The following is an 11,129-nucleotide window of genomic DNA, read 5'->3' on the forward strand; positions in this document are numbered from 1 at the left end:
GGTATGCGCAGTCTCTTAGGATACGACCTGGGATGCCGTCTGGTCCTGCTGCTTTCCTGGTGTTCACTCTCTTGAAGGCTCTCCTTACTTCATGCTCGGAGATGACGAGCACGTTTCCGGTGCTGGCAGTATCTTCCTGTCTGCAGCCGTTAGCGCCGCTAACACTAGCATTGTTGGAGACCTTAGCTGCAGCCTCGAAGCGAGCATAGAAAGTGTTCAGCTCGTCTGCCAGAGTCACGGCCGCGTTCGTCATACCGGTTGTTGGTGCTTTATAGTCCGTTATTGTCCTTAGTCCCCGCCACAGGCTCCTAGAGTCACTCTGTTGGAGTTGTGACTCTAGTTTCCTCCCGTAGCGCTGCTTCGCCTCTTTCACCGCCCTCCATGTATGCCTTGCCTGCTAGCATCTTGCACCCTGCTGTTATGTGCTGGATTGTCTCTGGGGCATCTTTACACAGCCTGCACCTGGGGTCTTGCTTGGTGTGATAGACCCCAGCCTCTATGGATCTTGTACTCAGAGCTTGTTCTTGTGCTGCCATGATTAGTGCCTCTGTGCTGTCTTTCAGTCCAGCTTTGTCCAGCCACTGGTAGGATTTCTGGATATCAGCCACCTCCTCTATCTGCCGGTGGTACATACCGTGCAGGGGCCTGTCCTTCCATGATGGTTCCTCGTCTCCCTCCTCTTTCTTGGGTTTCTGCTGCCTGAGGTATTCACTGAGCACTCGGTCAGTTGGGGCCATCTTCCCAATGTATTCTTGGATGTTTGTTGTCTCATCCTGAACTGTGGTGCTGACACTCACCAGTCCCCGGCCCCCTTCCTTCCGCTTAGCGTACAGCCTCAGGGTGCTGGACTTGGGGTGAAACCCTCCATGCATGGTAAGGAGCTTTCTTGTCTTTATGTCAGTGGCTTCTATCTCCTCCTTTGGCCAGCCTATTACCCCAGCAGGGTACCTGATCACGGGCAGGGCGTACGTGTTGATGGCCCGGATCTTGTTCTTACCATTCAGCTGACTCCTCAGGACTTGCCTGACCCTCTGCAGGTACTTGGTGGTTGCAGCCTTTCCAGCGGCCTCTTCATGGTTCCCAAGGTATTTATAAATCAGTCTCTAACACTGCAAGTTTACACTTAATGTAAAAGAGCTAGCGTCACAGCAAGAGAGTTACATGATGCTGATAGGACACTGAGGTGACTGTTTTTTTTAACTTCAGGCACAGAATCTTCTTTGGTTCAGTCTTTTTTTAAGACAGAATCATCCTAGTGAATGCACATCTCTATAGGGCAAACCTTAAAACTGTAACCTAACACAAAATACATTTCAGTGACGACCACATTTATTTAATTCCATATACATGTAAAAACCATCAGCACATATCTCCACCCTTTCTGCATACATTGAGAATCTGAAACATGGAAAACTGCACCAAGACCCAGTGCAGAAAAGAGTAGGCTTCACAGATAAGACAATGATTAAATCAGACACAGTATAAACCGAGGACCTGGAGTGGAAGTGGATTGCTAGGTGTCATGCAGGTGCACGGCAACTGTGGGCAGGCTAAAGCAGCTTAAATAACACACCCTATAGACAACTGCATAGAGACATCAGTTGTTGTGTGAATGGCAGCTTATAACAACCAATGTCTTTTAGTTTTGAAAAAATGTATACACATCATACACATGCTGTAGTGTAGTGATGAATATATCATGGCTATCCTCCTGGCACTTAACAGCGTACACTATATTACAGGTACAGAGTAATATAGTACTGTGACTGTTTGTGCCGGGGGACCTCATCCTTGTGAAAGGTACAGAGACACGGTGTTTAGAGAAAATGTGCCTTAGCTGTTCCAATACTCCTGACACATAAGCATCACTGAGTGTTTTCACTTAGGCAGCAGTTGTCCTTCTTTCTTGCATGGGCTGGAGTTTTCTTTAGGTGCCTTTCCAGCTTTGACACATGTCCAGCTGGGATAGCCTCCATTATCATTAATGGAGCTCCAGTGGAGAGCGTGCAGTCCTTCAAGTATCTCGGTGTCAACATCTCCTCAGACCTGACATGGTCTGCCCACATTCAGGTCCAGACCAAAAAGGCTAGGCAGTGCCTGTACAACCTACGACAACTGAGGAAGTTCAGGGTCTCTCCAGTGATCCTCAGGACTTTCTATACAGGTGCTGTGGAGAGATGTGAGAGATTTTGAAGGACCCATCCCATCTGTTGCTGGGATGGGACGGGTGCCCCCCACCCCCCTATTATCCTTAAGTGACTGAGACAGGACTCATTACCATATTCAAATCAAATCAAATCAAATCACTTTTATTGTCACATCACATGTGCAGGCACACTGGCACAGCACATGCGAGTGAAATTCTTGTGTGCGAGCCCCACAAGCAACAGAGATGTGCAAACACAACAACACAAACGAGCAAAATACAAGAATGGCCAACCTGAAACTAATAAATATATGTACAATATATAATAGTGTATGCATTTCTGGATGTGTATACTAAATATTTTCCTACGAGTGTGTGTGTGTGTGTGTGTGTGTGTGTGTGTGTGTGTGTGTATACACATTTTTACAAATTAAATAGTAAAAATAAATAAATAAATAATAAAAATAATAAAATATATAAAATATACAGAGTTGAATATGTGCAAAACAAGTGGCATTTATATACAGTGTGTAGTGCAGTGCATATATTCTCATATCATCCTGATTCTTCTGGCCTCGCTATAGCACATGACATTTTAACACCCTTCCCACACAATGTGCACAAGATGTAATTTTCCATATTGTTTTATTTTATTTTATTTCTATTTATATAATGTACATAACTCACCCACTTGCAACACATAATGTCCTCTTTGTATATACTCATTCACTGTATATAAAGTTCTGTCTTTCTCTTTTTTTCGTTGCACAGTCGAGGAGTGTATCAGGTCACATTTCACTGTGTGTTATACCTGTATAGCCATGCACGTGACAAATAAAGAATCTTGAATCACATTTACTCTGGGCCTTCTTGATGTGATGTTCTTCTGCTTCCCTGGCCACTGTGTCTGTAGGGATGGTGTTCACTCTATGTTGCAGCGTCCTGGTGACACCCAGTATATGCTTCAGTGGATGAAGAGAGTCAAACATTAAATTCTGATCTGTATGCGTAGGTTTACGGTACACATCAACTTTTAAATGTCCCAGATTACTGATGAAAATCTCAGCCAGATGAACAGAATCAACCTTTTAGGAGTGTGGATAAAAGTTTGTTAGGTTGCCAGCTGTGCCACGTTTTGATCTAGTTGCCAAACCTGGAAACCTACAATCCATCAGCCCAAGTGTTTCCTGTATAATCTGTTTATACAGAATAAATATTACAGAAAGAAGTATTTTCTGTTCATCAGAACATTTTGTCTCATCAAAATATTATTTGTCAGAAAAATGAAATAAATCCAATGAGTGAAATGGTCTAAAAATTATTTTAGACCATTTTAAATTCATCCATTTGCTTCAGCTTATCCTTTTCAGGGTTGCGGGGGGCACTGGAGCCTATCCCAGCTATCTTAGGGCAAGAGGCAGGGTACACCCTGGACAGGTTGCCAGTCTGTCGCAGGGCTACCACACAGAGACAAACAACCATCCGTACTCACATTCACTCATGGATTCACACTTATGGGCAATTTAGATTTTTCAATTGACCTATCCCCTCTAACTGCATGTCTTTGGACGGTGGGAGGAAGCCGGAGTACCCGGAGAGAACCCACACAAACATGGGGAGAACATGCAAACTCCACACAGAAAGATCCCGGCTTGATAGTGGAATTGAACTCAGGACCTTCTTGCAGGTAACTGTGCTACCCCATTTTAAATCACACTAAAATACTATTAGTGTATTTGAGTGCATTGCTGACCACTATTAATCATGTGCTTCATAACATGAGCCAAGGTGTGAAAAAAAGTGTGGGTCATTATCACCAGAGGTTTTGGGTGAAACCAGTGGCACCAGTGTCTGGCAGCCTCGCCTCTGTCAGTGCGCCCCAGAGTGGCTGTGGCTGCAATGTAGCTGCCATCACCAGTGTGTGAATGTGTGTGTAGATGACTGGATGTGTAAAGCGCTTTGGGGTCTTTAGGGACTAGTAAAGCACTATACAAATACAGGCCATTTACCATTTATATGAAAAAAGTGTGATGATCCTCTGCTCTCCATTACATTATTTAAATACAGTTCTTACAATATCATGTAAGAACACGTGATGATCATTCTCATTGAGTGGTAAATGGCCTGTATTTATACAGCGCTTTACTAGTCCCTAAGGACCCCAAAGCGCTTTACATATCCAGTCATCCACCCATTCACACACACATTCACACACTGGTGATGGCAAGCTACATTGTAGCCACAGCCACCCTGGGGCGCACTGACAGAGGCGAGGCTGCCGGACACTGGCGCCACCGGGCCCTCTGACCATTGTGAATCTACACAATACTAGATTTAAATACATTAAATAGAAACAAAGAATAGTGCTGCGGAAACGACACACTCTTCACTAATCGGGATAATTTCAGAGTTTTCTTCAAAGTTTTCTTCTTTATCAATGAGTGATACACGTTTTTATTAAACATTTGAACATAATACAAGACAAACTCTCGTACAGGATATAAAGTCGGAGAGCTACATGTTTTGAAATACACGCAGACATACCAAGACATTTTTGACAGTTTCATGCTCCCAATTTTGTGGAAACAGTTTGGAGATGACCCCTTCCTGTTCCAACATGACTGTGCAGCAGCGCACAAAGAAGGGTCTAGAAAGACATGTATGAGCGAGTTTGGTATAGAAGAACTTGACCAGTCTACAGGGAGTGCAGAATTACTAGGCAAGTTGTATTTTTGAGGAATAATTTTATTATTGAACAACATCCATGTTCTCAATGAACCCAAAAAACTCATTAATATCAAAGCTGAATGTTTGTGGAAGTAGTTTTTAGTTTGTTTTTAGTTTTAGCTATTTTAGGGGGATATCTGTGTGTGCAGGTGACTATTACTGTGCATAATTATTAGGCAACTTAACAAAAAACAAATATATACCCATTTCAATTATTTATTTTTACCAGTGAAACCAATATAACATCTCCACATTCACAAATATACATTTCTGACATTCAAAAACAAAACAAAAACAAATCAGCGACCAATATAGCCACCTTTCTTTGCAAGGACACTCAAAAGCCTGCCATCCATGGATTCTGTCAGTGTTTTGATCTGTTCACCATCAACATTGCGTGCAGCAGCAACCACAGCCTCCCAGACACTGTTCAGAGAGGTGTACTGTTTTCCCTCCTTGTAAATCTCACATTTGATGATGGACCACAGGTTCTCAATGGGGTTCAGATCAGGTGAACAAGGAGGCCATGTCATTAGTTTTTCTTCTTTTATACCCTTTCTTGCCAGCCACGCTGTGGAGTACTTGGACGCGTGTGATGGAGCATTGTCCTGCATGAAAATCATGTTTTTCTTGAAGGATGCAGACTTCTTCCTGTACCACTGCTTGAAGAAGGTGTCTTCCAGAAACTGGCAGTAGGACTGGGAGTTGAGCTTGACTCCATCCTCAACCCGAAAAGGCCCCACAAGCTCATCTTTGATGATACCAGCCCAAACCAGTACTCCACCTCCACCTTGCTGGCGTCTGAGTCGGACTGGAGCTCTCTGCCCTTTACCAATCCAGCCACGGGCCCATCCATCTGGCCCATCAAGACTCACTCTCATTTCATCAGTCCATAAAACCTTAGAAAAATCAGTCTTGAGATATTTCTTGGCCCAGTCTTGACGTTTCAGCTTGTGTGTCTTGTTCAGTGGTGGTCGTCTTTCAGCCTTTCTTACCTTGGCCATGTCTCTGACATCACAAGGTGTGCAATAGCACACCTTGTGCTTTTGGGCACTCCAGTGATGTTGCAGCTCTGAAATATGGCCAAAACTGGTGGCAAGTGGCATCTTGGCAGCTGCATGCTTGACTTTTCTCAGTTCATTGGCAGTTATTTTGCGCCTTGGTTTTTCCACACGCTTCTTGCGACCCCGTTGGCTATTTTGAATGAAACGCTTGATTGTTCGATGATCACGCTTCAGAAGCTTTGCAATTTTGAGACTGCTGCATCCCTCTGCAAGATATCCCACTATTTTTGACTTTTCTGAGCCTGTCAAGTCCTTCTTTTGACCCATTTTGCCAAAGGAAAGGACGTTGCCTAATAATTATGCACACCTGATATAGGGTGTTGATGTCATTAGACCACACCCCTTCTCATTACAGAGATGCACATCACCTAATATGTTTAATTGGTAGTAGGCTTTCAAGCCTATACAGCTTGGAGTAAGACAACATGCATGAAGAGGATGATGTGGACAAAATACTCATTTGCCTAATAATTCTGCACTCCCTGTAAAATTGGGGTTCATAAAAATCCAAATGAACTCCCTTTGTGTAGTACATTCATATATAAATTTTTTAAGTACTAACCCCTGACAGTTTGCAAGCAGATCAAGCAGAATTTTTGGAGGTTGTTTATGATTATTTATTTAAAGTGATTAAGAAACATTCATAGAGTTCTTTATCTACACAAACACTGTATAGTACAAGAGGTTCTAGGTGGTATTTATCTTACTTAATGTTACATTAGGAGTTGCTGTAGCTCAAGAGGGAGAGCAGGTCACTTTGGTCAACAGCTACAGAAATACATTTTACTTTGGCTTTGATCCACTTTCAAGGAAATAAACATTCCATAAAATTTTTTCCTGTCATTACAGAACCTCAGTGACAATTTGCAGGATAAAATTTGTAGAGTAATTTTGAAATTTCAAGTTTGACCTGATGATGGCAGTGTTTTTTCACTTCTACACTGTCACCGTTACAAAAAAGTGCTTAACTCAAAAGAATCAACCATGTTGTGTGTACAAAAAACAGACAATGTTGCAAATAATTAATTTTAAATTATCTTTAGGTGCTTGTTATTAATAGCCTGTCACAAAACAGATCATTTGTTCTTAATTCTTTAAATTAATCTACAAAAATTCAAAATGTAACACAGTTTGGCAGGAAAAAATACTATTTTATGCCCAGTGATTCTCAAGCAGTCATTAGTCAAATCTTAGCATTTCCTGATATGGTGAGTAGAGTGTTCTAAAAGACAAATTGAAGAGACTGGAAAAGCGGAGAATTAAAGAAAAAAAAAAAGTCGTCCTCTGGTTTAATATATTTCTTCAACATTAAATGATCCAGTGACAGTTGTCAGTATTCCCACTGCTGCACAGCAACAACAACTGTTGATCATTCATTCAGCAAATTTTATTTTTCAAATTGTTAACAAATACAGTTTAAAGCATTAATTAGTCATTGTCAATTTGTGATTTGTCCTGTTCTCATTGTGTGACGAATTATGATGGCTGTTTGGTAGCCGTCTGCATACAATGCATACTCTCTCTCTCTCTTCATGTGTGTGTGTTTCTCTGGTGAATTTCGACAACAGTTTTATGTTAACATACAATCCTTAATATGTTTTATGTGTGTGTGTGTTTGTGTGTGGGGGAGGGGGGGGGGGGCACCATAGAGAGTGTTTGCCCAGGGCGCCAAACAGGCTAGGACCGCCACTGACCATCACGTTAATCTAGCTAAGTGTAAACAGCAGTAAATACTAAATATTGAATGTTCTTGTGTAGCAAGCAGGACCGACAGCGCACAATGTGCTTGGAAATAGCACCAATAAAGGTGTAGTTTATGTCTATGAACAGTGACAGTGACTTCCTGACAAATAGACCACAGTCTGTCAGACCCGCCCCCCACCGGTCCAGCACCATCACACTCAGCACCGGGTCTCCACAAGGATGTGTTTTGAGTCCCCTCCTGTTTACGCTCTACACATCCGACTGCTCCCCTACTCATCTCTCAAACACCATCATAAAGTTCGCGGATGACACCACAGTGGTTGGACTCATCTCAAGGGGGGATGAGTCGGACTACAGAGATGAGGTCAACAGACTGACTGAGTGGTGTTCAGTTAACAACCTCCAACTGAACACCACGAAAACTAAAGAACTTATCTTGGACTTCAGGAAGGGCAGAGCAGACCCGGCCCCACTTTACATTCACGGGAGCTGTGTGGAGAGGGTACACTCCATGAGGTTTCTGGGTGTGCAGATATCTGATGACCTCTCCTGGACTGCAAATACTACAGCGGTGGTTAAAAAGGCCCAGCAGCGTCTCCACTTTCTGAGAGTGCTCAGGAGGAACAACCTGGAGGAGAGGCTGCTGGTGACATTTTACAGAGCCACCATAGAGAGCATCCTAACGTACGGCGTAACAACATGGTATGCAGGGTGCTCAGCTGTGGACAGGAAAGTACTGCAGAGGGTCATCAACACAGCCCAGAAGATCACTGGCTGCTCTCTGCCCAGCCTGGAGGTCACTGCAAACTCTCGGTACCTCAGCAGAGCTGGTAATATCATCAAGGACCACTCTCACCCCAGCAACCAACTGTTTGAACTATTACCGTCAGGCCGACGGTACAGGTCACATAAAACCAGGACAAACAGATTCGGGGTTGACTTCTTTCCCAGAGCTATCACCGTAGTAAATAAGCACAAAAACAATTGAACCTATTCCATACCGTCACTGTCATTATATTATGCTGCTATTCATACTGTCATTATATTATGCTGCTATTCATACTGTCATTATATTATGCTGCTATTCATACTGTCATTATATTAATGCTGCTATCCTGTATATATTGTACATACTATTGTTTGAGTACTTATGATTGGTTTTTTTTGTACTTTTTATATCTTACATTTATATTTATTATTGAAACTTGCACCAAGGGAGTGGCACTCCAATTTCGTTGTACTCTGTACAATGACAATAAAGGCTATTCTATTCTATTCTATTCTATTCTACAGCTGCTGGATGGGATTAGCATGTCATAGCTATCTACCAAACTGCTAATTGGGGGATTTCAGGCCATCTATGGATCATTTTTGCTAACTGTTTATTCAGCTTAGGCTCAAAGAGCTGCAGCCTGTGCCCTAGCTGTCATAGGGCAAGAGGCGTGGTCCACCTGCACAGGTGAGCAGTCCATCACAGGGCCAACAGAGAGAGACAGAGAAGCACTCTCTCACATCCACACCTACAGCCAATTTAGAAGCACCAATGAACCTAAGCAGCATTTCATTGGACTGTGGGAGAACATCCAACCTCCACAGAAAGGCCAACAAGCTTCAACCTACAACCTTCTTGCTTTAAGGCACTAGTGCGAACCACTTTTCCCCATTTCAGCCCAAATCCTGCATCTTCCTGTTTCTGACTCCAGGCCAGCTCCACTAACACTTTCTCATCAGACACTGCCACCTAGTGGAGGAAGTCTTAGTTCCATTTGAAGCTTCAGATTACAGTTAGTTCCTTTACAAAGAGGTGGAGGTGGTGGGGCCACAGCACCATCATCACTGAGTGCCATAGGACACTTAACCTTTGTTTCCATATGCTGGGAACTTCCTGTTGTTCCAAGGAGGACTGGAAAATGTGTGAAAATCTCCCAGTCAGTTCCTCACAGCACACTTCAATCATTTCCCTCCCACAGCATCAGGACCAGGGCTTTTTCTCTCTTTGGTCCCACTAAGAGATTTCCACACAAACACCTCATCAGTGGGACTCTCAGAGCTACCAGCCCTTTGCTGCAATCACAAAGCTCTTCATTGAAATCAATGATATCAAAGCTGGAATCAAATGAGTCCAAGTCTTCTGCTGATTCAGCATCACATTCATCTTTGCTCCTTGTTCTGCATCCCCACCATGGACTTCATTCCTTTCCAAGCCAGCCTTGAGTGTCCTTTATTCAGCTCATCCTCTGCTTTACTTTTACACCTGATTTTAGCTGCTTTATCTCTCTTTCAACAAGTTTCTGTGCCTCAATCTTTTTCTTTTCTCCCTCATAACAAGACAGCTTCTTCTGCCTGAGAACATGTTGGAGTGATTTACTAATCCAGGGCTGCTTATTGGGGAAAATACTTCCTGTTTTCAAAGTACTCCCCATTTTTCCCAGAAAGAAATGTAAGTAGAAATCGATGATCTAAGTGAGAACATGAGCCTTTAAAAAGTCCCAGTGGGTGCAGTCAAAGCAGTCCCTCAGTCCCAGTATAGAGTCTTTGGTCCAGACTGGAACAACTGTGTGCCCAGTTTGAGCTCTCTTCAGTGCTGTGACCTGACAGACCCAGAGGGGCCATCACATCACATTTAGAAGCTCCCCTAATGGAGCCACAACACATGTCCAACACTTAGTCTGTCTTGTTGGACCAACTGGAAGAAATGATTCAAGGACTTAGTCACAGAACAGAGATTCAAATCTCCAAAATCCAACTGGCTGCATCAGGACATATAGTCTGAAACTCTGCACAGTTTCCTGTTTGAAGCTGCTTCCTGTTGGCTTCAGCTGTTTGGAGTTTCCATTTTCTAAACTTCTACATTCTGAACCTTCTTCAGCTCTGAACAGATGATGAAACACTGAATGATTTCAAGCTCACACTTTGTCTAATAAACTTACATCTTTCATTCTTTATACAGATTTAGTCGCTGTGGTTTGTCAGAGATCAGCTGTGATTATCTGGCAGCAGCACTGAAGTCCAACCCCTCCCATCTGAGACAGCTGGACCTGTGGGACAACAACCTGAAGGATCCAGATGTGAAGCAGCTGTCTGATCTTCAGAGTCCAGACTACAGACTGGAGACTCTGAGGTCAGTAGAGTGATGGAGTGATGGAGCTTCTCAGTGAAGCTGTGAGAGGAGAATGGTGACAGACTTCAGGATTGGACACAAACACTTCCTGTTTCTGACCTTTATGGTCACCATAGTAATGGCTGACACGCTCTGATCAAACACTGTCAACAGCCAATCAGCTCTCTGAACAAAGCAGCACGCAGACCAATGACTGCATTCATTTCCAAGTTTAAAGCAGTGAAGAACACAGTCTGTAGGTGAGGAAGAATTTAGTGAGAGCAGATGTTTGGATGGAATTCCTCCAGTTAACAGCTGGAACTGTCCATCTGGATTGTTGGGCTTGTTGTTGGGGTTCCTACAGAGCTCAGAGTGGACACACCAAGGT

Source organism: Astatotilapia calliptera, chromosome 3, assembly GCF_964374335.1.
Source record: "Astatotilapia calliptera chromosome 3, fAstCal68.1, whole genome shotgun sequence".
NCBI classification, from domain to species: Eukaryota; Metazoa; Chordata; class Actinopteri; order Cichliformes; family Cichlidae; genus Astatotilapia; species Astatotilapia calliptera.